Source organism: Mirounga leonina, unplaced genomic scaffold (assembly GCF_011800145.1).
Source record: "Mirounga leonina isolate KUSES-001 unplaced genomic scaffold, KU_Mleo_1.0 Mir_152, whole genome shotgun sequence".
In the NCBI taxonomy this organism is placed as follows: domain Eukaryota; kingdom Metazoa; phylum Chordata; class Mammalia; order Carnivora; family Phocidae; genus Mirounga; species Mirounga leonina.
Window position 1 is genome coordinate 11,191,423 of NW_023270380.1, and position 27,176 is coordinate 11,218,598.

Below are 27,176 nucleotides of genomic sequence, written 5' to 3' on the forward strand. Positions count from 1 at the left end.
AGGTACTTCCTCCAGGAAGCCAGGAAGTATGATCTTTACAAATTTCGGCACAGGAACCCATCCGCAATTCTCCCACTGGCCTTAGAGTCTAATCCCGCCTTTCTTATTCATCCTATGCCTGAATTACTCTTCCCAGAGAGAGGCCTCCAAACCTGACCATCTACAAAGTAGGATCCCAGGATTAATTGGCACTGGCTGAGCTTGCTCTGTTCCCAGTTTGTCACCCACTTGAGATAGTACCTGTTCAACAGAGTACATGAAAGTTGTGAGCAAAACCCACCCTGTCACCTAGCCAGTTGTCCATCAATTTCCACCGATGATACTTTATGGTCTGTAGGGATGCCTTTATAAGAACTTGAAGCTGGGAGTGAAGTCCTTGTGCACACAGTACTCCCCGATACAAAGCCCATCTTCTGTTCCTCCCTTCCTGCCATTCCCCTGACAGCATGAGAGTGTCTCTTGGGCTCTGTCCTGAGATCGTTTTATAATCATTTAACTTACACGCACATCACATCACTTTTGACATCATAATGTGATCTGCATTGATTTGAGGCTGCCATTAAGATGAGCTCATAACTATGTCAAAATCTCTGTTGAGTCAATAAAGAACCGATTTTGAATGTGGGGAATGATGTAGGATGGAAAGATCACGGAAGGAGACTAGAAACAATACAAGCCCAGTAGGGAAATTTTAGACATCAAACAATTTTTTTTTTAACACAAAATACCAAAGGTCACTAGTCTCCCACATCAAATGCACAGACAATTTTTTTAAACAAATCCATTTCAGTCTGGGTCTTGAAACTAGTCTAAAATATGTGATTTTGTTAAGAAGGTTCTAGGATAATTTTAAGTTTGTTGTTTTTAAGAAAGGAAGGCGGAACTGTTTCGGATGTTGGAGGAGGGAGGGGAGGGAGAATAGCACCGTTTCATCTCTGTCCCTCATTCAGCACATGCATTTCAACCTCTCCTGAGCAGCTGACACCTGAATAACTGATCTCGAAGTACAGAATTCCAAAATCATCCTCATCTGCAGGCTTAAGATGCCACCAGAGGGGCAAAGCGGGATCCAAAATGCGGCTTTGTGGCACTTTTTAGAGGGCTGGCGGCCCCCTTTATACTCAATGAAGGCTGACTGGGGCACCCATAATTTGCCCAACATGCGCCATCTGCATCTATCTTGGCAGTGGTTCAACAAGAGGGTGAGGTTTGGCCCAAGGTGGGTACAATCAGCAGGCAAACCCTCCTTCCCCCATCCCATCCCGTCTGAAGAAGGCGGATGGAGACAGAAGAGTTTGCAAGTTGAGTTCACGCCGACCTTAACTGGAAATAACTTGCTCTCTTTCACATCTGCAGCTGTATCCTCCTCAGGGAGTTGTCCAACTCAACGTGATTTTAAACATCTGTCGGCTAAATCAGGGCTCCAAATTTAGCACTCGGGAACATGATGTGGACTTGTGATGCTCGCTAGAGAACCCTGGATCCATAACCCACGCTCACATGAGACAGCCGGGTGGTATTCTGGTTGGCAGTTTCATCTATGACACATTTAACTTGCCTGCACACTTATGAACATTATGTAAAGGGAAAGAGTGACCATTTCCCTGAAAACAGATTGCGAATGGCCGCAAGATCAATACCGGAATGGAAAGTCTTTATACTGGGAACACCGGATTGTTTTCCTAACTGATCAGTTGCCTGGAATTAAGAAATATTCCCAACGGAGTGGTTTTGTCTGAATTTCCTGAAACTCTATTCTCTACCCTGAGCTGCGTCTCTGGTCCAGCTACAACTTGGCACCACGGTGCCCATCCTGAAGGGAGATAAGTTTTGCATGTAGTTGTGGTTCATAGTCACCAACTTTAAAGACGTCTAGCATGTGGAAAATCATCTTTTTCTTCCACTGGACTGATGTTTCTGAAGACATGGGCTGTTTGGAAAACCATGAAGGCAGGCCTTTGCTCAAAGACTCTGTTATGGCTGAGGGCAATACCCCCGAATGATTGTCTGGGAATCCTTAGTACATATGGGGGTTTGTAACCCATCTTATCGGTTCCTGAGATCATGGCACCCCTGAGGGATAAGATAGCCTTGAAATTCAGTGTGGGTTCCCAACAGAAGATTTACAACAGTAGACTTAAAACTTGTGAATTCGCTTTACTTAGGTTAGTACCAAATCTCACAGCTTCCAGAGTCCAGTTCTGCAGATGGAGTTAGTTAGCCCCTCCTCTGCACTGCCCAGACAGCTGGTGTGCCTCTCATCTGGTACTGACATGTGGTATCGTTAGGGAGTATCCTCAAATGCCACTGAGATCTCTCAGGGGACAGAGATGGCATTTGATTTGTCCTCCATGCCCAAGATCAGGACAGGCCGTAGACGGTGGCCAACTGACAGTTTATAGATAGACCGGTTGGCACTAGTTTAAACAGCTTTTTTTTCTTTTTAAGATTTATTCATTTATTTATTTGAGAGAGAGAGAGCGAGAGAGAGAGAGCACGAGCGGGTGAGGGGCAGAGGGAGAAGCGGACTCCCCGCTGAGCACAGAGCCACCACGGGGCTCGATCCCGGGACTCCAGGATCACAACCTGAGCCGAAGGCAGTTGCTTAACCGACTGAGCCACCCAGACGCCCCTAGTTTGAACAGCTTAAGAAGATATTGTCTAGAAGCAAGGAAAGGTGGTCCAGGCACGGGTGGGTGGCAAGAAGAGAACCCTCACAAAGGCGCCCTGGATAATCCCAAATGGATCAGAGCCCTGTGTGGGGAACTGGCTTCAGCACTCACTTCTCTTCCTTTTGGAGAGTAGGTGGTCTGCTTGAGGAGATGCCAGAGCCCAGGCGTGGGCAGCCAGGGGCTAGGACACGAAGAGGGGCTCCATCTACATGGGGTTGTTTGAGGGGGCCGGGCAGCTGGTGGTTTCTACTTTGTCATGTCTTCTTTCTGCCCCCTGAAATTAGATTGGTTGAAATTTATTCCTGGAAGACCTGGATTCTTTCCTTGACCCTTCCACTCCTGGGATGGACACACTCACCCACGTAAGGTAATAAATAGTTAAGACCAAAGACTGTAGCATCAGACAGATCAGGGTTCAAATCCCAGTACCAAAGTCATTAAGGTGGATTGTCCTGGGAAAGCTACTCAACATCTCTGAGCTAACTTCTTAGGTAGCTGAAGGGATGAAATGAGCTGATGTGAGTGAAGTCTCTGGCAAATGTTCAGCGTAGCCTCCCTGTTACCATCATTACTGTAAGTAGTTTGGACTCTTGTTTGTGAGTGGTAAGAAGGAGCCCAAGCTGACTTAACCAAAAGATCCAGGTGTGTCTCACGGAAACCAGGAGTGGGAATGTAGCTGGGCCTCAGGGAGGAACTGTCATCTTTGCCCTTCTCTGCACATCACTGTCGGCGAAAACCCGCCTCTCAGCTCCTAAACGGACAAGTCGTGGGTTCAGCTACCCCAAAAAGAGCCCAAGACAAGTCTTTTTCCTGACATGAATTTCTAGGGGAAAGACTCAAGTTGATTCACCTTGAATTTGGCGCTAGTCCTGCTCATTCAGCTGGGGCAGGGGCTAGGCACCGGTGGGGGCAAAGTCACAGCTACACAAAGGCCCCCGCCCAGGCCCACTTCACTGCTGGGGAGGCAGACAGAGAAGGAGGACTGTCGGCTTTGTGGCGGAATCATCATGAGACGGGCAGATGCTGCAAAAGTTACCCTCCAACTCTTAGGAGGATGAAAATGGGACATTTAGAAATGTGTGAAATATAATTCTATGTGGAAAAAAAAAAAAACCCACCCCAATATCACATATGGGTTGTAATCATAACGACATTCATTTGTAAAGGTAAAGATTTATAGGGAGCATAAAGAAATGGTTTTTGTGTTATGGTGATGATTTTTTTTTAAAGATTTTATTCATTTATCTGACAGAGAGAGACACAGCGAAAGAGGGAACACAAGCAGGGGGAGTGGGAGAGGGAGAAGCAGGCTTCCCGCGGAGCAGGGAGCCCGATGCGGGGCTCGATCCCAGGACCCTGAGATCATGACCTGAGCCGAAGGCAGACCCCCAACCAACTGAGCCACCCAGGCGCCCCTGGTGATGATTTTTTAATGCCTTTGATTTAATAACAAAGTTTTGTTTAATGTGGAAAGCTCCTGCCAGGATTAATAACCCTTGAACCTTTGCCACCTAATACCTTAGCAAGGATTAGTTGACAACTGGCCGAGAGCCAGGCCCCAGGGGACAGATCCAGGCCTGGAGGAGACGAGGAAGGGGGCAGCAAAGGGCTAAGGGCACTGGAGGCAAGCTTCTTGTTCTTCACAAGGTACTAAAGCCCTCTATGTGGAAAGGCAGAAACCTGGTTTCGAATTCTGAAGCCCCCGTCGTATTTTCAGGGAACGTCAGTGAACTCCAGGCCAGAGAAAAGGCAGCTAGCTCCCTGAGAACTCCTTTGGTAATAAGAGGGCATCAGGGACATTAAGAAAGAATGGCACATGGTTTTCAGGGCAAGGCTGGTGCCAATTTCCCAAGGTCCTCTGGAATGCTATAGACTATGGACTATAGACCCAGGTACTCCCATGCCCAGCGCAGCAGAACCCATGAGGATCTCTGTCCCAGGCTCCCACCTCTGGACGCACCGAGGACAAATGCGGCCTTTGGCACCCCACTTCCTCCAGCCTGAGTGTCAAGGTCCTGCAGCTTTTTTTTTTTTTAAGATTTAATTTATTTATTTGAGAGAGAGAATGAGAGAGAGAGAGAGAAAGCATGAGAAGGGGGAGGGTCAGAGGGAGAAGCAGACTCCCTGCTGAGCAGGGAGTCCGATGTGGGACTCAATCCTGGGACTCCAGGATCATGACCTGAGCCGAAGGCAGTGGCTTAACCAACTGAGCCACCCGGGCGCCCAAGGTCCTGCAGCTTCTTATGCTCCCATCAGGGATGGGGCAGGACAGAGGGTCACTGTCATGTTCAAACCAAACACTGATGAAGCAGCTTGGAGAGCTTTGTGAGAGCTTAGCCCCGACCCCAGATATGGCTGCACGCCCCTGGCCTGGCCCGTGCCAGGGCTCCGAAGTACAATGGGGACCTCATCCGCAGCCTGGTGGGCAGAGAAGAAGTGTTCTTTTTGTGATTGCTCAAGTTGACCGCCCGGAGACGCTGCTCAGATGTTCCCTTCAACCCTGCTTTTCTTTTCCGCCAAGCTCTATAAAGCCAAAGCACCAGAAAAATTCAGGGCAGCCTGAGGGCTTTGGGTGAGTGTTCTAGGCCCAGGCGTGAGAAGATCCAGAATTCTGGTGCTAGAGACCCTTCCTTTCTGCTCCCACCTTGACTATGGTCTGAACTGAAACCCGTCGCACCCCTAACCTGTGTGATCTCAGCAGTGTTTATCCATAGACCCAGGCCTCTGTGGCCACTGAGGTGTAGACCTACAGAGCTCATGAAAGTAGTCCATTAACCAAGCACCGACTAGGCACCCGGAGTGGGCTAGGTGCTGAGGACAGAATGGTGCATCGGACTCAGTCTTGCCTAAGGTATCTGCAGTCCAGACAGGTGGAAAGATGCCCCGAGAAGCAAATGACAGCACAGGGAGGTAAGTGCTCATAGGGTACAGAACACGGCTGACAGGCAGTCACCTGCATGGTAAAGGGCCAGAGTAAGTGCCTTACAGCAAAGACCAGACGGGCAAAGGCCAACAGGAAGGAGAGGACGTGCGCAGGTGAAGGCGGGGAACAAAACCGCACTCCCGGCCCCCCAGCTGCGGCCGCGGGCCCACCTTTTCTCACGAAGCCCTACTGCGAGCCTGCCCTGGGGAGACAGCAAGTCTGGGCGTCTCCATGAAAGGCTGGGCGGTGTGGGGAGCTGGACACACAGAAAGGAAAACAAAGGCTTTCCTTCCAGAAATCATTACAAAATCTGACTTTCTGATCGGCAGCATAGAGGACTGTCTGAACTTCGTGCCAGAGCAGGTGACTCAGGTCCATCCGAAGAGCGTATCAGATACGAGGGGGCCTACTGTGTGCTGCGTGGAGGGGCCGGGAGAGAGATTAGGTAGAGCAGGACAGAGCGAGGAGAGAGAGCAGAGCTGGAACAGGGCCTGGGGAAGGGGTAAGTAAGAGGAAGGGGAAGCTTACGGAAGAAGGAGGCGACCCACAACACTGACCAGGGGAAGCCTCCCTGCGGATGGTCAGCTGGTCACCGGTCACCTGCAACTTCGTCCCTGCTGAGGTGGGCAGGGGATGGGCAGACTTAGAAGAAGACGTCCAGTTCAGCAAACTAAAGCATTTCTCGCCCCTTGTCCCTGGCAGGCTTTGAAGGTGGAGTGAATGCTCTGCGGTATGGCACACCGTTGCAAGAGAGAGAGAAGGTTCCTGGCTCAAGCCAGAGATCTGACAAAGCTTCCCTGAAAGAGTGAGTGAAGGGGTCTTCAAAAAGGGGGTCCGGACATTTAAGTGCTATGAGCATCTGCCCTAAACATACAGAGTTAAGTCACAAGATGTCACATCCCCAAATGTGTTATTCCAGCTTCATGCGGTCCGTGCACGCGGGCGTGCATGCGTGGCGGCGTGTGCAGGCTGAGACTTTTGATGAATATTCAGATTTCTGTCCACTCCCCCCGCCCGATTCAAAAGTAGAGGACAGAGATGTCCATCGGGTAGTTCCAGAACCAGCCAATGCCTTCTCTATAATTTGGAACCCCTTGTTTATAGAATTTTAGAGCGGGGGCCAGAGGAATGGAATGAGAACCTGTTTCCTATGCCTAGCATGTGCTGGGCATATTTACCAGGAGAATAAAAGTAAAATGACTGTTTCAAATGTCTCATGTTACATGTAAAGGAAACTGGGGAACACAAAGCTTGGATGAATTGTACAAAGGCTCACGGCTCCCCATTCTTTCATGTATGATTCATGAGTGCCCACCAGGCATCAGGCATCGTGTGGGACACTGGCAAAGCCAAACACTGGAAGGCAGATATTTGGACTTCTGGCCCAGCGCTCTCCTTTTACATTCTTTTAGGTAGGTAAGTGAGAGGCATCAGCCTGCCCGTCATCTTTATGAGGGGCTGGAAGGGTGACCTAATCTCTTGATAACAATCTGTCTCTTTCCCCTGAATATGCAAGCATTTGATCAGCTGCAAAATAGGGAGGAAATAGTTTGTCTTCAAAAGATAAAGCTCTGGTGGACTTAGGTTTACAGCTTTTCAAGTAATCCAGGCTTGCAGAACGAAGCAAACTGAACAAGTTCAAGTGCAGTTTATTCTATTATCCTATTAGATTATTGCCTCTTTTGTTAGACTAGAGTCTAACTAGTTAACAAACGTATATGCCTCTCTCACAAATCACATTTTTAGGATGATGATCTTGGGTTATTAAAGTTTGGGTTAATTAAGTTATCTGAGGATTATTCCCGAGGAACTCTAAATCAGAGGACACGAATGGTCCTAGACGAATCCTGCCTTTGGTTATGTTTGGTTTGGCTTGCAGAATGTTGGCCCACACAAGAGTTTTAAAACTTTATTTTTAAGACTTTATTTATTTGTCAGAGAGAGCGAGAGCACAAGCAGGGGAAGAGGCAGAGGCAGAGGGAGAAGCAGGCTCCCCGTGGAGCAGGGAGCCCTATTGCGGGGCTCGATCCCAGGACCCCGGGATCATGACCTGAGCCGAAGGCAGATACTTAACTGCCTGAGCAGCGCAGGCGCCCCAAGAGTTTTAAAATTTTTGAATTACTTCACAACACTTAAAAATCAGGAGATTATATAAAAATCAAGATTCTATTTAATATAATACTTTCTAGGTCCCAAGTGAAATAAATCAGAGAAAGACAAATACCATATGATTTCACTTATATGTGGGGTCTAAAAACAAATGGATAAACGAACAAATAAACAAACAATGACACAGAACCAGAAATGGACTCATAAACACAGAGAACAAACTAATGGTTGCCAGAGAGGAGGGGGTCAGGGGGACAGGCAGCATGGGTGAAGGGGATTAAGAGGTACAAACTTCCAGTTATAAAATAAGTAAGTCACGAGGATCAAAAGCACCGCATGGGGAATATAGTCAATAACATGTAATAATTTCGCACAGTGACAGTAAGTACACTTAACTGTGGTGAGCCTCCCATAATGTATATAAATGTGAATCACTGTGTTGTACACCGGAAACTGATATAATATTGCATGTCAACTATACTTCCGTTAAAAGTTTTTTAAGACTCCCATGTGCACATAAAAACTTAATTAAGATTGTATGCTTTTCTCTTGTTTAAAAAAAGAAAATGAAGATTCTAGCTTCTCCTACAGAATCAGAAGTTCTCGAAACACTGAGCCACGCGCCTCACCCCCTGCTTTACACTCTGCATCCACCTGCTATCTCTTATTTACATGCAAAGTCTTGCTGTCATTTGAGTTCACAGCTTTTGCTTCATATTAGAGATCAAAATCTTCGCAAAGCTCTGGACACTTCCAGGCAGTTTTCTCCAGGCATTGAGTCCAGCATGGTTCTGGTGATCAGTGGGGTTGGAGTAAAGTATGTGTCTATTCACTGAATATATATCATTGCCCACCATGCTCCAGGCGTGTGCTGAGAATGGAAGACTCTGAGTTACCCAAGTCTCAGCCCCTCTAGGATCCCAAGGTCCTAGTGAGGGAGAGAAAGATGTAAGTGATTAGAATGGTTTATCCAAACGTTATGGTGAGTCATGGTAGCATGAAGGTGGGAGCCACCAACATTAATAGGGGAATTTCAGGAATTTTAATAGAGCAAATAATAACTGAGCTGCATGTTCAGGGCCCAACAAAGGAAACAGAAAACATTCTAGGTCGGAGGAGACCTAGGAGAATGGAGCAGTTTTATGCTGCAAATTGGTAACCCAGCTATGATGGTTTTAAAACATGACCCCAAACTTCTTTGACATCCTCTCATTGAGGGCTGTGGTCTGTACCCCCAACTTCCCCACACCCCTTGAATCTGGGTGGGTGGGTAACTGTTTCAGCTAACAGAGAAGGGGGAAAGAGATGCTGGACCCGTTCAGAAGTCAGGACATAAAAGGGGACTTCCATTTGTCGCTGGATGGAACACTGGCCTTGAAGCCGGAGCCCCTGTGGACGCAGACCGACTGCTCCCAGGCTGTCGTGCTGTGAGGAAGTCCTGTCCCCTGGGCAGCCCTGTGTGGGTGCTCTGGTCAGCAGTCCTAGCCTTTGAGTCATCCCAGCCCAAACACCAGACATGTGCGTAAATAACCTTCTGACCACTCCAGCCCCCAGGTGTCACATCACCCCCAGTGTTTGTCTTCCCCGCTAAGGCCCAGACAGAGTGGACAAGAGATAAAGCATCTTGGCTGTGCCTTTATAAACCCCTGACCCATAGAATGGTTGTTTTAAGCCCCTGACCTTGGGGATAATTTGTGACATAGAAACAAGAGCAGGAACCGCAAGTTATGAAATTGCTAAGAAGCCAAACAAGACAGGGCGGCAACCCACAGATTAGCAACAGCAGAGAGCATCTCTAGGCCAGAGGGACAAAGAGAATAGTTGGCATTAATGAAGCTCAGCGTTTAGGGTCACCTGGCAGAAGTTAGAACCAAGGAAGGCCTTCCAGAAAGAAGAAACACAGCTGGGACCAAAGATACCACCCAAGGAAAAGGGGTATAACAGGTTTCTTTATTCTTCCTGCCCTAACCTCTTCTGCTACTGCCTCCCATTGGCCTAAAGCAGCCAAGTCTCAAAAACACAGCCCGCCAAGGTCAGTCCCTTCCAGTGCAGAACAGAGCAGAGGAAGACAAAAAAATGGATGAGGGGAACAGGCCCAGGATTAGCACACTAGATACTGAAGACTGAGTAGGAGGTCACAAGACACATCCACAAGGATGACATTTCAGACAGAAGAAACAACAGAGGTATGAAGGTGCGTGTTCATGCTCGGGGAAACTTCTAGTAGCTCCCCATAGTTGAAACGTACCTTGCATAGAATCGGTAGAAATTCTTATCCCCACTGTATGGACAAGACTGAATGTTTGTGTCCCCCACCCCCACCCCAAATTCATATGTTGAAACACAATCCCCAGTATGATGGTATTCGGAGGCGGGGCTTTGGGGAGACAATGAGGTCATAAATGTGGAGCCCCCATAAATGCAATCAGTGCCCTTAAAAAAGAGACCCTAGAGAGTTCCTTTGTCTCTCCTGTCACATGAAAACAGTGAAAAGGTGGCCATTGATGACACAGGAAACAGGTCCTCACCAGACACTGGATCTGCCAGCACCTTGATCTTGGACTTCCCGGCCTTCAGTACTGTGAGGAATACATTTCTGTTGTTTAGAAACTACCCAGACCATAGTGCTCTGTTACGACCCCCTGAATGGACTAAGTGTAGTAGACATTTGTCATTTGGGGAGTTATCTGGGCCCCAGTATCTTCTTACTTAGGAGAACCTTGTTGTCTAGGTCTTGGTGGCAGGTAGAGTCCTGTTAGCGACCGAGAAAGCCAAAGGGGCCCCACCTCTGTCCGAGCTACAGGAGCCCCATTGGACATTTCATCCAGAACTTGCAGTCTTGAGGGACACAAAGATAGAGAGTTCAACAATTATTCAACAGAAGCTGTGGTGTCATTGGGAGTCTGGAAGCACTGGAGCTGAGTGTCTAGGGGCAGCCTCCGAACCCTGCCAGCTTTGACCTTGACTCTATTGCCCACTTCTTGACCTTTCTGGACTTCTGCTACTTTTCTAAGTCTGATCCTCCCCTTAATTAATTCTGGGAACTACCCAATATCTTGCCAACAACTTCCTTTCCTGCTTCAGTTAGATGGTCAGTTTCTGTTGCTTGCAATCAGACAATGATATGCCAAGATCCTGTGCTCGTAACTGCTCTGTCTAGCATTTATTTTGAGAACATGAGGCAGATGTTGAAGTGAAAACGAATCCACACTGAGACACTAGATCCATAAATGTGATGTGGATCTCTCTGAACTCACTCATAACGGATAATAAAGGATCCTCATAAAGGATATCACTTGATAAAAGAAAACATTAAATCACTAGCTAACATTAAATACTTGAAGAGTTTCCTATGACTATTGTAAAAAGTTACCACAAATTTAGTGGCTCAAAACAACAAAAATTTATTATGTTACAGTTCTGAAGTTCAGAAATCCAAAATGCGTCCCACGGGACCATTAAAGTGCCGGTAGGACTGGATTCCTTTCTTGAGGCTCTGGTGAGTCCATTGTCTTGCCTTTTGCTGCTCCTGGAGGCTCCTGCATCCCTTGCCTAGTGGCCCCTTCCTCTTACAGACCCAGCAACCGCATCAATCACCTGGAAAATCACTCTTCCGCCTCCCTCTTCCACATGTAAAAGACCCTGGGATTATATTGGGCCCACCTAGGTAATCAGGATAATGTTCTTCTTTTAAGGGTAGCTGATTAGCAAACTTAATTCCTCCCTGTCATGGGACATAGCATATTCTCAGAATCTGGGGATTAGGACATGGACATCTTGAGGGGGCCAAAGATTCTACCTACCACACATACTTACTGTGATGGTTAATTTTAATGGGTCAACTTGACTGGGTTGGAGATGCCCAGATTGCTGGCAAAGCATTATTTCTGGGTGTGTCTGGGAAGATGTTTCAGGAAGAGATTAGCATTTGAATAAGTGGACTAAGTAAAGATCAGCTTCACTAATATAGGGGAGCATCATCCAATCTGTTGAAGGCCTATTAGAACAAAAAAGTGGGAGAAGGGCAAATTTGCTCCCTCTGCTTGAGCTGAGACATCTGTCTCCGGCCCTCAGACGCCAGCACCCCTAGTTGTCAGGCTTTCAGACTCAGACTGGGCTTGACACCATCCCCCCTTCCCTAATTCTCAAGCCCTTGGACTTGAACTGAATTATACCACTGGCTTTCTGGGTTCTCCAGCTTACGGATGGTGGATTGTGGAACTTCCTGGGGTTCTCCCTAACCATGTGGTTCCCCATAACCGTAATTAATTCCTATAATAAATGTATATGTTTTATATATATATATGTATATATATACACATATATATATTTAGGAATATATATATAGGAATATATATATAGGAATATATATATATACTCCTATCGGTTCTGTTTCCCTAATACTCCCTATTACTCTTATTATATACCAAGCCTTAATATACTTCACTTTATAATTTTTCTAGTGATGCTTCTTGGACCATGTGGGGCTTTATGTCCACAGCCATAGGTATTAATGAAAAGTTCTTGTGCATATCATTGTGCATATGTTACCCTCTGTGGCCATGCGGGTGGAGAAGGAAGCCAATTGAGAATAGGATTCAGGTGTTCTCCTGTCCCTGACCAAAAACCATCTTAATCTCACCACGATTCGCAGCAAAACAGTACAAATGACGGTTATTCGGGTTGACTGCTTATCATGTTTGCCTAATTACCATACAGTGAAAAACAGTGAGTCACAACACATGTCCGATTAGCTTGTGTGAGCTTTATTTGATTACAACAGTAACCTCCGTTCTGTATGCTAACCTTCATGGCTAGTTACACATGTAAAATGGTTGTCTGCTCACAACTTAAAAACATCACAGGGAACAGCGGATATTAGAGGCATAGTAAATTATCCAGTGCCTTGATTTCCTACTGTAAGGAATGGTTAAAGCCGTGATTGCTCTTTTAGAGGGTGTGTCTATATTCTTACTCTTGGCTCCCAACGTCCTAACCATGCGAGGGGGTGAGAGGAGAGGGGACAGAACAGGAAGAGAAAAAAAATGAGATTTATGTAACCATGATAAATCTGTTATATTACCTACATCACACACTGGACATGTTTAAAAAAAAAAAAAAAGCATCCTCAATTCAGAACAATTGCTGCAAATCACACATCCCTGATTATATGGCAGAATTCCTAGTGGGAAAGCCAGAAGTAGTAAAGGATGGATTTTTAGTATGTCCTATGTGTTTATTTATGGTGCAACACATCATCAAACAACAGTTCACAGGCTCCAAGCTGGCAAACCGGAGGGCTTTGAAGAGAAATAATGAGCTGAGAGGTTCATGACATGCTATTAAAAAGTTTGTGATTGGATTTGGAAAATCGGATGGATCTCCAAGGCAAGGGACCATTTCTGAGCCGTTGCACTTAGAATATTTTTGAGCCCCAGCGCAGATATTTATGGGAAAGGAGAGTTGTTTTTGTCTCGGGTCCAGGTTCTAACTCTTCTGTGTAGCAGGGAAGTCACTTATGCTGTGGACCCAAAGTCCTGGAATAGCCATGATGTCACCTTTTTCTCCTGACCGGCCACCACTGCACAGAGGCGCGGCCGCTAGCTCTGTGATGTTTCAGCTTGATTCTCCCATATACGGGTTGCAATTCCAGCCAAAACAAAGTCGGCAGGGGAGTTTACAGCCACTGAATCGCTCAAGGTGGTGCGGGCTCAGTGGGATGGAGGAGATGAGGTCAGAATGCATGCATTATGAACAAAAGGACGAGAGAAAGAAAAGGCATCAGGACGTGGGATTTGGGGCTGCCTGGTGTGTGCTTTCCAAATCAAGCCTCTGGTCTTCCAATCCGTGCTTTGATGCTCTGTGTTCCACCTTTGAGATTTTCAGTGCTTTTCTGGCCTGGGTGATGGAAGAAAGCACCCTGTTCTGGGTGGCGAACCATGGAATCCCTCTTGCTGAATTAGAAAGGAGACATTTTAGGATATGAGCTCATGAAAGAGAATAGTATTTGAAAAGGGGGAAAAAAATTATGCACACATAGTGACACATAACTAGGCCAACACAGGATGAATCTGTGGTTGAGCCATTTTTCCCATTGCAGATGACACTTTAACCATTTGAGTCCCAGAGCCCTCCGGCACACAGGGCATGAAGACAGGGCTCGGCAGGTGGCACGGCCCCCCAAGCCTGGCGTCACCCGAGGCTGAAGCTGGAAGGTCTAGAGACCCTGGGTCAGTGCTCAGCTCCCACGCCCGCACTGTGTGATCGATCACCAGACCCTTCGCCTGCCATCCTTCCCTTTTTCCCACCAGCGATATCATGCCATAGACACACAACCCTCGATCCCGAGAGATCTTTCAAATGGGGGGAACACTGGGGCAAAGAGATCAGGCCATGAATGGCTATTTGTGATCATTATGGAAGAAGGGAGGGGGGATGGGCAACATGTTATGCTAATCAAGAGCAGTAACTGTTGTTTCTTCAGCTTTCTTCCCAAAAGTCACATGGATGGCGGTCCATGTTCAAGCCTACTCCAGCCAAACTCTGAAATGTGCAATATTTGTCTCCTATGGGCAGGGTTGTGCTTTTTTTTTTTTTCTCTTCTCTTCCACTGTGGGAAAATGAACTTATTTTCAGTCACCCCTGACATTTGACCACTCGACTGATCACGAGGACACTGTGGTAAACCACAGCTCAACTTGAAATTATCTCTTTTAAAGCACGGTTCCTGTACTCCGGATGGCACCATCCCTGGTTGCCCAGCATCGGCTCTTCTCTCTGGGAGTCCCATTTTCACTTCCAGCCATCTACTCGAAGCGACTGGTCTTGCCCTGAAGTCTTTCAGTTGGGCTCATCCTCAAAATAAACTGAATGCAAAAAAACGAAAACAAAAACAAAAAAACACGACACCAGTTCCCCCAAGTCTTTAAAGTGGTGCATTTACATATCATCCTTCTTTCTAAAAGGGGGTTGGGGGGAGGGGTGGGAAAGCACGAGAACTTCAAAGATCCTAGAAAAGAAACAAAAACAAAACGCCACTTCTCCCGATTCCTATCAGGATGGTCCAGCAGGGGTTATACATATTCCTTCTGTTTGCATCATCTCGGTTTTCATCGCTGCTTTACACCTCCAGCATCCTACCATCTGCCCACTCTAAAGAAATGCAGCAAAGCATTCCAAAAACAAAGGCTGGAAGGAAATAATTCTGAACAAACCCAGGGAATGGACTTTTCTGTGCCCTTCTGTTACTGCCCCGCCCTTGGAGGGTAGGCAGCGTGGGGAGGTCCTGAGGCACAGGCTGTGGGGGCTCACCGCCCCCATGGCCCTCTTGCGCCCCGTCGTGCCTTCAGGCTGACGAGGGAGAACAGCATGTGCAGGTCTGGCTGCCCTCCTGGCAGAGGAAGGAGGGGGCAGTTGTGTCCTCGGAGCTGGTCTGTGTTGCTGGAATATAGGTCAGCATTTTCTGGACAACTCGAGGCAGACTGGAAGTGTGCAGACCCTGGCCCAGGCCCAGGTCCCCTCCCTCTCTTCCTGCCCCAAACAAGTCCACCCAGGCCCAAAGAACACAGAGAGGCCATCAGGACAGACTAGGGCGGTCTTTCCATTTTGCTCACAAATGCTGGGGAAATATAAAGCAAGCAGAAGCTCTAGCGGTCCTGGGGCGGGGCCAAGGTGCAGGTCGGAGCTCAGTTGGCCAGGCCAAAGGCAGCTGCTGGCTCTCCACGCTCCCCCCCGGGGACTTCGCCTCACCCCCGATTTAGACAGCAGAGTGAATGGGCAATGTGCATGGAGCTGTGAGGGTAACGACAAAACCAAATGACTTTGCGTTCCCGAGCAGTTCAGGTGGAGGCAGAGAGAGAGTGCAGAAAACGTTTTCTTCCCAACAGCAGGATGTGGTGTCAGAGTGGCTGGCCTTGAGGAGAGACCATTACTTTAAAGGGACGTTGGCAAATGCTTTCTGCTGAACCTTTCAGCTTGGTTACTCGCCTTCCCCCACCCCCACAGTTAGCAGAGGGATGAAGATACCACATGAACTGGATTTGTCTTGCGAGTTGAAACATCAATGGCCTGATTTGGGGTAATAAGCGTTGCCAAGTTAGTGCTGAGTGGGCAGAAAGGAGGAAGAGGACAGAATGTTGTGACAGCTCGGGGTGCCGCAAAACCAGTCGCAAAAGAGCATCATGGGGCCGATTGTTCAAACTGGCCAGTGTGTGCATGCTCCAAGTAGAATGCAAAACTTTCAGATCCCAGTGTCTGATTCATCGTCCTTGGATTAAAACAATGAAAATAAAATGCACTAGTGAAGGGTATTGCTCCAGGCCCAAAAGTTTGGAAAGCAAATGGAGCCTCCCAGAAAGTGGGATTTCCTTTAATTAGGCTAACACTGGATGCCTAGGTCATAAGGTTGACAATGAGAAATGACCATCTGCACAGTGGGTTTAGTTGGGATTTCTCCTCATGCAAGTTAAATTGAAATGCAGTGAGTCTCACGATGTTCTGGGCCCTGGGCAAGGCATTTCCCCACCAACTCCATGATTTAGCCCTCATGAGAAGCTGGTGGGTCATGTATCATTATCACTCTTGGACTGATGATGCTTTCACTGGTTGAAGTCCCGGCTGGTGTGTGAAGTGGTAGAGCTGGGTTCTCAGAAGTTTCTAGATGAGAAAAGCTATGAGCTAGAATGGAGGTTTCTTTGAATTACCTATTTGCACTATGTCACCTAAATAAGAAGGTAGCAGGGTTGTTCATGAAATATTATCACCCCCTTTTCATTAAACAGCACATAATTTTATAAATAAACTCTTGATGAGAAGTCTTTAGATAGCCTGATTCAAATCTGGTCTGGTATTTGAAGTACATTGAAATGGCCAGACATAAAATAGTTTGGAACTTATAAGAGGAAAATATTGCCTTAGAAAATTGGAAGTTTAAAGATGTAAGCGAATAGGTGAGCCAATGCTAAGTACGTGTTAACAAAGCAGAAGGAGGGAAGTTAATTTAGTCAGCATCTTAGTTGGAGTGATTGGATGCCGACCTCTCTTAAAGTAGAGAAAAAAAGACATAGTGTGATCTTGTCTGTCCTTTTTATGCCTCTCGTTTGAAAAAGGAGTGACATGGGGTGAGAGAAATAAGCTAAAAGTGCCAGTAATAAAGATGGAAAATAGATTGCCCCTACCCTCAAGGATTTCAGGGTCTAGAAGAGGAGGCAAAAAGATAGGAATGCATACCAGGCACAAAAGCAGTGCAAAGGAGGAAAGCTTGAGTTGGAATTTAAAGACTTTGACCAAATGAATAATTTGGGAGGGTGGGGGGAGGAAAAAAGAAAAGTCTGTGCAAAAGCAAAAAGCATGAAATGAGCTGACATTTGGGGGCCCCAAAGGAATCTGACTTTGCTGGAGGGGACAGCAGAAGGGCTCAGTGTGGAGAGATGAGCTGGTGAAGTAGCTAAGGGGTCAGAGCCTGGATGCGTGGTGGCCAGCCACAGATAGGTCTTCAAACATGGATTTGAGTTCCCTACAAATTACTCTTGTGGTGGTGTTAAGAGTGAGCGGTTGGTCATCTGATCAACCAAATGAAAAGCTGGTTGTTTCAAAAAAGTAATTAAATAGACAAACTCTTGGCATGATTGATTTTTTTTAAGAGGCAGAAATAAACAGTACCAGATATGAAAAGAGACATTGAAATGGAAAGAGTAAATATTTAAAAAATCATGAGATAATCACATGGACAACTTCAGGCCAATATATTTGAAACTTTAGATACACTGTACAATTTTTAGAAAGCATAAATTATGGAAATTAACTCAAGAAGAAATTGACACTGAATAAACCTATAACCAGTAAGGGGGAAAAAATTAACTCAATAGTCAAAAATATACCACAAGCAGTACTAGTTCCAGAAGATTTTGCAAACAAATTTTTCCAGAAATTCAAGAAAGAAATGACAACCCCTAACAAACGACCATTCTAAGGGATAGGAAAGGAGGGAAAACTCCCCAACATACTGTTTTTAAAGATTTATTTATTTTAGAGAGGGAGAGAGAGCGAGAGCCCAAGCAGAAGGGGCAGAGGGAGAGGGAGAGAGAATCTCAAGCAGACTCTGCGCTGAATGCAGAACCCCACTCGGGGCTCAATCCCACCTCACCGAGGTCACGACCTGAGCTGAAACCAAGTCAGGTGCCCAACCAACTGTACTACCCAGGGGTCCCCCCCAACATATTTTATAAAGCCATTATAATTCTGATGTCAAAGCCAGACAAGGGCAGAATATGACTCAATCTCACATATAAACAGAGATCCAAAACTACTAAATAAATATAAGCAAGAAATCCAAAATGAGCTGCATAAATAGCATATAAAATACATTTTATATGGCATGCAAGGATTGTTTAACATTAAAAACTCAATCATATAACTCATTTCATTGACATATTACAATAGATAATGGAAAACATTCAGTAAAATTCAACACCTAATCATACTTTGGGAAAAAAAGTCTTTGCCAATGGGTTTGAATCATAACTCCACGACTTACTAGTTATTGTGTTTTAATTCTGGCAAAAACAATCTGAGCTCTGCACAAGAAAGGCCGAGAATGGATGAGGAAAGGAAAGAGGACCCAGGCAGAGAGAACCATTAGCAGGTCATTTGGAAGCAAATCCCGGTAAGAGGTTCAGACGTGGAAGGTTGGAGAAGAGTCCTCGGCGGCGGGAGGGCAGACTTCTGCACTAACCAAGACAGAAGACCGACAGAAGCTGGTGACTGGCTGGATGTGGGATGAGGTTTGTCTAGAGGAGCTCTTCTAGCTTTCTGGACTAGGTGGCTGTGTGGACAGTGATTCAATTAATCAGAACAGAAAAATGCAATTTGAAGGCTTGTCTGAAATTAGCAAGGCTCTCTTGCGTGAGGGGGAAGTAACCATTTAAGAGAACCAAGTGTCAGCAGCCTGAAAAAGAGCTTTGGTCATCACTGGATTTCAATTAACATCAGGAGAGAGAGAGAGAGGGAACATGCAAAAGAAAATTATCTGCTTTTAAAGGCCAAGATCCTACCTGGCGTGGCAAAGTCACCACCTGATAACTGTTTACTGGACTGAGCCAAAGCTACCAGCAGTTTGCAGCGTGTATGGAGAAGTAAGCAGTTGTTGCTTTTAAATGCCCAGAATCACAGCTGGGAAGAAAAAACAAAGTTTATCTTGGAAGCATATAGGAAATCTAGGGTTAAGAGGTACCTAATAATGGTATTATTAGTGATAAAAAATATTCAGAACAGAGCAAAGAGAAAAGATATTTCTATTTTCTTTAATCATACTCTATTGTACATTTTGTTATGTTTTTATAAATAGTTATGTCATTCTTGGATTAAAAGTTCAGCTTTGGGGGTGCCTGGGTGGCTCAGTTGGTTAAGCGTCTGACTCTTGATTTCGGCTCAGGTCATGATCTCAGGGTCTTGAGCTCAAGCCCCGTGTCGGGCTCCAAACTCGGCGTGGAGCCTGCTTGAGATTCTCTCTCTCCCTCTCCCTCCGACCGTCCCCCTGCTTGCTCTCTCTGTCTCTGTCTCTCTCTCTAATAAAAGAAATAAATATTTTTTTATAAAAGTTCAGCTTTGCTCACCACAGGTTTAGTTTTTATAGAAAATAAAAAAATATAGTATCTTGGCCCTCAACGATCCCTGTGTCCCCAGTGCATTGTAGCCACATGTGGGCAGTGACCACAACTCCCTTTTTCTTCCCCCTCTTCGATTCTCTAATATGGCCTCCCACTACATAATATCCATGTATATCCACTCATTACACTGTGACCTGAATATGTATAAAAATCTGTAGCAATAAACCAAGCCAAGTCACCCTTTTACTATGTGTGTGCAAAGTGTCAAGAAAGGTATCATCTGAACATTTCTGCCCAGCCTGGGGAAAGAACGGACAAGACCGTAGAACATGGAAGGCCTTCGAATGTAGTGATATCCCACAGAAGGCAGCATCACGCAGCTGACCAAAAGTTTTGTTAAGAGCAAGACCAGTCTTCCCCCAAGACGGTTGAGAATGACAATGATTTAATTTGGCTTTAAGGAAATTCATTCAAGCCTAAGTTGGGTGGACAGTGCTGGAAAAGTGAGTGTCCACCCCCCTCACCCCCACCCCCAGAGCTTGGTAATTGTTTGCTAACTGCCTGGTGCTTAAACTTCAACCTTCGGGACTCCGGATTAGAGATGGCATTACCCAGGGACCCAACCCAGATCAGAGTGAGAATGTACTAGAACCCTTTGCCGGGAGCAGTCTCCTGCTGATCTGATGCAAGTGGCAAGATCCACAGCAGGACAAAGGAACTTTTGAAAAGGACTTGAAAAGAGCTCACTTGCTCTGCGGTTAACCCATCAAAGGCATCTTCCTGTAACCCGGAGGACAGCAGGCCTCGACATGTGCTGGCCATTTGGAAAACAGATTCATATGGAGTAGATCAAACATTTCAGGAGAGCCCCTTGCCTTGAAAATATGGGGCCTTATGAAAATCATTAAGCAATTCATTGATATTTATTTGCTTACACTATGCTTCAACAGAGCAAGCTGGAAGATGAGGATGAGAACCATTGACCCAGTTTCAGAGGCCCTAGCTCAAGAAAGAAGGATTCCCTTACATGCCTGATTTTAAAGAGCCTTTTAAGAAGAGAGCCTACCACACAGCTGGGTGGAAAGATGGTCTTGGCTCCCTTCAACTGTGTATTAGGTTAACAACCACTCAAGCTTCTTAGAAACCTAGAAATCCCCAGGCGGTTAGAGGAATTCCACAGGGCTAAGAAAACCCTTGCAATCTCAGGGCTTTAAGCAGAAAAATATTTCCAAACATCTTCCTTCCTCACTGTGTGCACTTTTGTCAGCCACTCCCAGCCTCACCAAACATGGCCGCTCCACAGCACGTCCGATCATCTGTCCCTCCTGAGGATCCAACCCCTTCATTCCGGCTCAGGTCCAGCAGACCTGGAAATGAACAAGGAGCAAGTCCGTATTTTCGCTTTGGGAGTTACCAGGTTATTCTGCATGAGTTCCTTCTAAACCAAAGCCACTCCACCATCTGACGCTGGGAACTTTGCTTCTTTAAAGTTTAAGGAAATAGTCCCTCAAGATTCATCAGCCTCCTAGCCTCAACTTCCCTTTTACTCAGATGCCAAGTTCCCATGAGTACAGAAAGGCTCAGCGGGATGCCATCATTCTTACATTGGGCTTTCAAATGATCTATACTTCGGGGGATGCCAAATACATAACCTCTGAGCCTCTGGGAAGAGAGGGGGAGGCTGGCTCTAGGGAGGGAGGCTCAACTTCTCCCAAAACATTACAGAGGTTGAAAGTCTGTCCTCAACACATATGTTTTGAAAATCATTAAGTTCCAAAATTAAAAAACAAATGTAAAAGTTCCAGCATTGGTTCTTCCACAAAGCAGATACTCAAGGAATGCTTGTTGATGGATGAATTTGTTAGCTGATAAATATGAGAAATACAGTCTGTCTTGTACCACATGGCAGCTGAAACTTCTAGGAAGACATTTGTCCCTGGTTTGTCATTACACAAGTTATGGAAAATGAGTCACCTAAACCCTACCTGTGTTCACAAAGCCCTCCCAGTTCTCCCCTGTGTTTGTCATGTTCGAAAGGAGCAATGTCACATGGTTTTAATTGCTAATTAACTTCTTGTGATCTCCCCAAAGTCATGGACTCCAAAGGAAAAAATTCTGTCTTACTATTTGTCTACTTAAATTTGGAGGGTAACTGCCTCAGGATACAACATGGATTCTTGTTGGGCAAAGCACATACTCATATATTTAATAACTGTTTGTTGACTGATTGATTTGTTCCTTGATATATGTTAGAAATACAGTCTAGTTTGCACCATATGGCAGTTAAAACTCCAGTACACAAAAAGCGTCATTCTCTGCTACTTTTTTTATAGTCTGTACTTAGAAGAAATGTTGTCTTGGAAGATCTTTTCTGTGGTCTCAAGTTAACCTTGGACATCTATATTTAAGAGGGAATAATGTGGTTTTTTATGTGGGGAGATAAGATAGCAAGTACATAAATATTGTCACCACAAATATGGCAACACTGCAGTGACATTTTCTGTTGGTTGACAGAGACATTGGTTCATTTCTAATAGGACCATGACCGCCATTTCTTTTCTTTCTTTTTTACGATTTTATGTTACTCATTTGAGAGAGAGACAGTACAAGCAGGGGAAGAGGCAGAGGGAGAGGGAGAAGCAGACTCCCCAGTGAGTGGACAGCTCAACATGGGACTTGATCCCAGGACTCTGAGATCATGACCTGAGCTGAAGGCAGACACCTAACCATCTGAGCCACCCAGGCACCCCATGACCGCCATTTCTATAGTAGATGGAGGGAGCCTTAGTTATGACAGGTCCTTTGTTGATGAACTGATTAGGCTTTTCAAAGTATAAGACTTAGTCTTGATACTTTTCATATGGAAGAAGGGAGGGAGGGAGGGGGAGGAGGGAGGGAGGATGAAAGGTAAAGAAAGAACAAAAGAAAAAACTATTTGTGAAAGTATCCACATACATGATTTAACTACTTGTTAACTTCCAGCATGTACCTATATATAACAGATATGTCATTATAGAAGAGTTTAAAAAAGAGAGAAATTCCAACTTTAGGACTCTAATTGGAAAGTCCTTCCCCCATGAAACACTGTTGTTATCAATGACCACTTAACCCAACTGCATCTTGTTCCCGGGCCTACAAAAAGCTCACACTGGGGGTCCATCCCAACTTTAGAACTTCAAACTAACACTCTACTCATTGGTGCTTCACATGAGCATGTTCTTTGAAAGAAGCCTGAGAAATGGGCCTGTATAGATGCTTGTACTTCTCATAACTGGGACAGTAGCTTGCCTCAATCCTGTGTGGGCTCCATGCTTGACCCTGAAGTCACCCGTTCCTTTAGCCAGCCCGTCAAGCCAGGGGCCATCTACTGTCTTTGCAAAGGGCCAGCACATAGGACGAGCTCATTCCCTCTGTGCTGAATAAGTGAATTTTCATATCAGCCCAGGGAAGCAACAGTATGATGCCATGTACTGGACACGGGAAGTGAAATATGAAGAGAGTAAGTAACGTGCCCGGGCTGTTGGGAGAGAGCCCTCACTCACACCACTGTCTCTCTGACTGGCCTCAGCACAGGGCCCTCCTGGGAGAAGGCAGCCATGTACCTAGGGACTCCATTCTGCGTTATATCCAGGGGTTAATTTTAAGGGGATTGTTTCTTTTTGCTGTTAGTTTAAAAAAAACCTCGTTCAATCCCTTGAAGATTAGCTAAGAAGAGAGCTCAACCACTAGGTCTGTGTGACAGTGTTTCCCTATGACCACTTTTTCTAAATCAGGAAATGGTTACTTGGGCCTACTCAGAGCTCTACCTCTTCCTCCTTCCTCAAGGCTTGGTTGACAAGGAAAGTGGTCTCTACACCAAAGAGTGTGCCATTGCTTTCACGGGCTGCCACAGCCCACCACCTCTTTCTGAAAGGAGCGGTGTCCTTTTCTTCTCCAGAACTTTATGACTAAACGCAGCCATTTTCCAGCAATATCTAAGTAAACAACAGAATACAGGTGTTCAGTAACAATCATCACATAAATACTCCACTTAAAGACCAAAAATTTCTAAAGAGATGGATCAGAGACTACCAAAAATTTACATGATTTCTTGATTAAGTAACTGTGTAATGCTTACATACAAAGCAGCCCACAGTGATAACAAGAGTTCAAAATGGCACCATGGCTCACAAATCCAAAACCCATGTTGTAGTGAAATTCACTGCAATAGGATTCCACTCAGGTAAGACTTTGACAGGAATTGGTTATACATGAGTCATATTGGTCATGTTTACTGAATCTACACATGGACAAAAACTGTATATCCAAAAAAAGGGGGGGCTGCGCCTGGGTGGCTCAGATGGTTAAGCGGCTGCCTTCAGCTCAGGTCATGATCTCAGGGTCCTGGGATCAAGCCCCACATCAGGCTCCCTGCTCAGTGGGGAGCCTGCTTCTCCATCTACCCCTCCCCTCACTCATGCTCTCTCTCTCTCTCTCTCAAATAAATAAATAAAACCTTAAAAAAAAAAAAACTCGGAGGGAAGAAAGGAGTAGACAAATTGTGTTATAATGGAAGAAAGCCTGAATGTAGGCAGACTGGCAGATGAGGTGGGCTTGTATAAACTGACTTGACCTATTCTGAATCTGGCAATTGAGATGACGCTGTTGCCCAGGAATATTACTCATTTGGAGTAAGAAACTATGCCAATCACCTAACACAATGTCTGCCATGCGGGCTTGGTGTTTTGGTCTAGCTGTCCATACCAGTCACCGAGACCAGCTGAATACCACTGATACTATGTCAGTCAAGGCTACAGCAAGGTGAGGAAGCATGAGAATAAAATTGCTCGTGCTGTTCTGCTTTGAGCCCTACCCCTGGTATGACCATGCTCACCGTGAGTGGTTCATTCTGGATCTATGTTAGGAATGGATGTATTCCCCCTTGAAACACAACAAAACACTCATTGTCAATTCCATCCTCCCCTCCAAGCCCCACCTGATGCAATCTCATCCACCCAACAAAGCTCCTATCGAATGCCACCTCCTCTGTCACATTTCTCTCCAAGCAAATGTTTTCACTCTCTCTTGAACATCTTAAAAACTCTGGCTTTTCTCCTTCTGAGGCTACTTATACTACTCTGCATGTTACAGGGCTGTTTCTTTGCCTTATCCCCTATTTGAGTTTAAGTCCCTTGAAAGCAGAGATCAGTCTTATCTCTACATTTCTTACAGGCTGAGTGCAGGGCGTCGAGCTTAGAAGCTCAATAAAAATGCGTTGAGTTGCAGTGAATCATGACCCACCCGGGCTACCGGGCCCTTGGCCAGCCTCAGAGTCCAGAACACAATGGGTCCTTGTTCTCCCCGCTGTGCACACCCACAAACATATACTAAACACCTGGAAACACGGGGACACTTAGTTGCTTGGCAAATCCTCTCCCTCCCAGGGTGTCTTCTCTTTTGAAGAGGCTGCTCTGACAGCTGGCCTGCTGATGGTTATACGGGGCTCTCCCTGGAAGGGCCATCATGGCAGCGAATGGCCAAGTTCACTGTGCCAGGAACCAAGACAAGAGCAAGGGTCCAAGTAGGAGAGTCTCGATGCCAAGAATGTGCTCTCAGATTCAGAGCGGAGAGGGAAGCAGGGAGCACTGCCGTGGAAGAAAGCCTCCTCCCACTCCTGCCCTCTTTCCCTTCTCCTGCACCTGATCCTCCATGGGCAGGGGTCTAGAGGAGGGGCCTTCCGTCCTGGGGTCCGGGGAGGCCGGCGCCACTCCAGCGCGAGATGCTGGGGGAGCAACGCTGTCTGCTCTTTATTAAATACGAATGGCACCGTGCGGTTTCCAGGAACTTCAGTGGGAAACTGATTCCCCCCAAACCCTCAGGACATCTCTCAGTTCCTGAAAGGATTATTATCATTACTGGTATTAGGACTTACAAAGCCTGCATCATTTTTAAAAAGTCTTAAAGGAAAAATGGTAGAGTAAGCACAGGCGTGCAGCTTCTAGAATGTGTCCCGAGATTCTGCTTCCTTCACAGGAATGACATACCCTGTTGGATTCTGGTTGGGCACAAGGCAGAAGGGTTCAGGCTTCTCCTCCAAGCCCAGGCAGGGTTGCCAGATTTAGCAAATAAAAATACAGGACACCCAGTTCAATTTGAATTTCAGATAAACAATGAATACCGTTTTTGTATGAGTATGTCCCAAATATTGCATGGGACATACTTACACTGAAACAACATTTGGTGTTGATCTCAAATTCAAGTTGAACGGATTATCCTGTATTTTATCAGACAACCCAGAGCCCGGGGAGAGTCAGGACAGTAAAGAGATTTTCACCAACAAAAGCCTCTTTTAAAGCCCCAGCTGAATGGCTTTGGACGACATTTCAATTCAGACCCTGCATTTTCCCTGGAGTGTGAGCTCAGTGTCATCAACAAACAATTGGGAGAATGAGCGTTCAGTGAACATTCTGCCCCTTCCTTGCCCTTAGCAGCCTGTGGCAAAGTGCTCCCCCTCAGCCAGCTGGGGAGGAAAAAAAAGCTTTCTCTTTTAAGATGGCTCTCCCCTCCCCTTATACAGATTGGGTTGTTTCTTGGGTTTGCTGGAGAGCGGCTGGGGCTAATTACTTGCAGACCACGGTCCATCCAGGCCCGCCAACTGTGGGCTGGGAGGTAGAGTAAGGGGTTTGGAGTCCAGCGGACCTGGTTGGCAATTCTGTCTCTGCCGTTTCCTGCCTGTGCCACATCGGCCAAGTTGCTTACCCTCTCTGGGTCCTGGTTTCTGCAGTGATGATATGAGGGTACTCATGGGGGCGGGGGTGGGGTTGAAGTAGGGGTCACGTGAGACTGGAGCACATAAGGCACTCATCACAGTGCCTGACACGGCGTAGGGCTCCCTTAATCTGAGTCTTTTTACTATTGTTGCCTGTCTTTGCTAGGTCACACCGGGCAGGTGGCACCTGGGATTGAGTCTCCTCAAGCCCGGACCTTGGAAACGCAGGAACACAAATCCCAGAAGGTCATCAAGCCTTGCGCACCAGGAGGTATGACTTGGGGGAAAGAGGTCTATTGTGATCCCTGTGGCACTGTCAGGTCAGTGAGCAGATCGCTACATGAACCGGCATTCGGTCACCACAAAAATGTACGGGGAGTCTAAAGCCTACTTTAAGAAATGGGGGAAAGAGAAAGAGAAAAAGAAAGAGGGGGGGAATCACTGACTTGAGGAAGAGGGAGGGGGTATCTCAGAGATTTCTTACGAGGAATCAATGAAATAATCTCAGTAAGTATTAGAACAGGGCAGGCAAATAACAACAGCTTAATGGATGTTAGCTATTATTATTTGGGACACCTCAAAGAATGGGCAGGATTTTAATAAAGAAAGAAAGGAATTTGTAACTTAGAAGAAAAAAAGGTATTTGAAGTTACGATGAAGCCGACTTTAGATGTGTGAATGATGAATTGGGAACTGGTTTTCCAGGCGGTGTTGCTGTGGAAGACTTTTGAACAGGGGTTGTGATATTTCTAGCAAACCCATGCTGTGAAAAGCTTGCTCTCACAAGGTGTGTAAGGTGGACGCAACAGAAAGACTGAGGTAAGCAGGAGGATCTTGAGGTGGATAAAGCAGATGGGCAGTAACATGACCACGGGCTTGGGGAGGGGACCGAAGTGTTGGGAGGGAAGAGGAGAGGCAGGGAGGGAGGAGGCACTGAAGAAAGCAAATACACAAGCCCGGGGCTGCTTGGGTGGCTCAGTCAGTTAAGTGTCTGACTCTTGATTTCAGCTCAGGTCATGATCTTAGGGTCGTGAGATCAAGCCCAGCATGAAGCTCTGCACTCAGCACAGAGTCTGCTTGAGATTCTCTCTCTCCCTCTGCTCCTCCCCCTGTTCATC

The 27,176-nt window shown here is 46.2% G+C and overlaps 1 long non-coding RNA gene across 1 annotated transcript; it reads left to right on the forward strand.

Annotated features, from left to right (window-relative positions):
• Positions 1–6,022: 6,022 nt before the first annotated feature.
• LOC118012840 lies at positions 6,023–26,833 on the forward strand. The gene is made up of 3 exons (XR_004679849.1): positions 6,023–6,400; positions 26,225–26,329; positions 26,764–26,833. It is a non-coding gene; the product is annotated as an uncharacterized LOC118012840 (long non-coding RNA).
• The last annotated feature ends 343 nt before the right edge of the window (positions 26,834–27,176 follow it).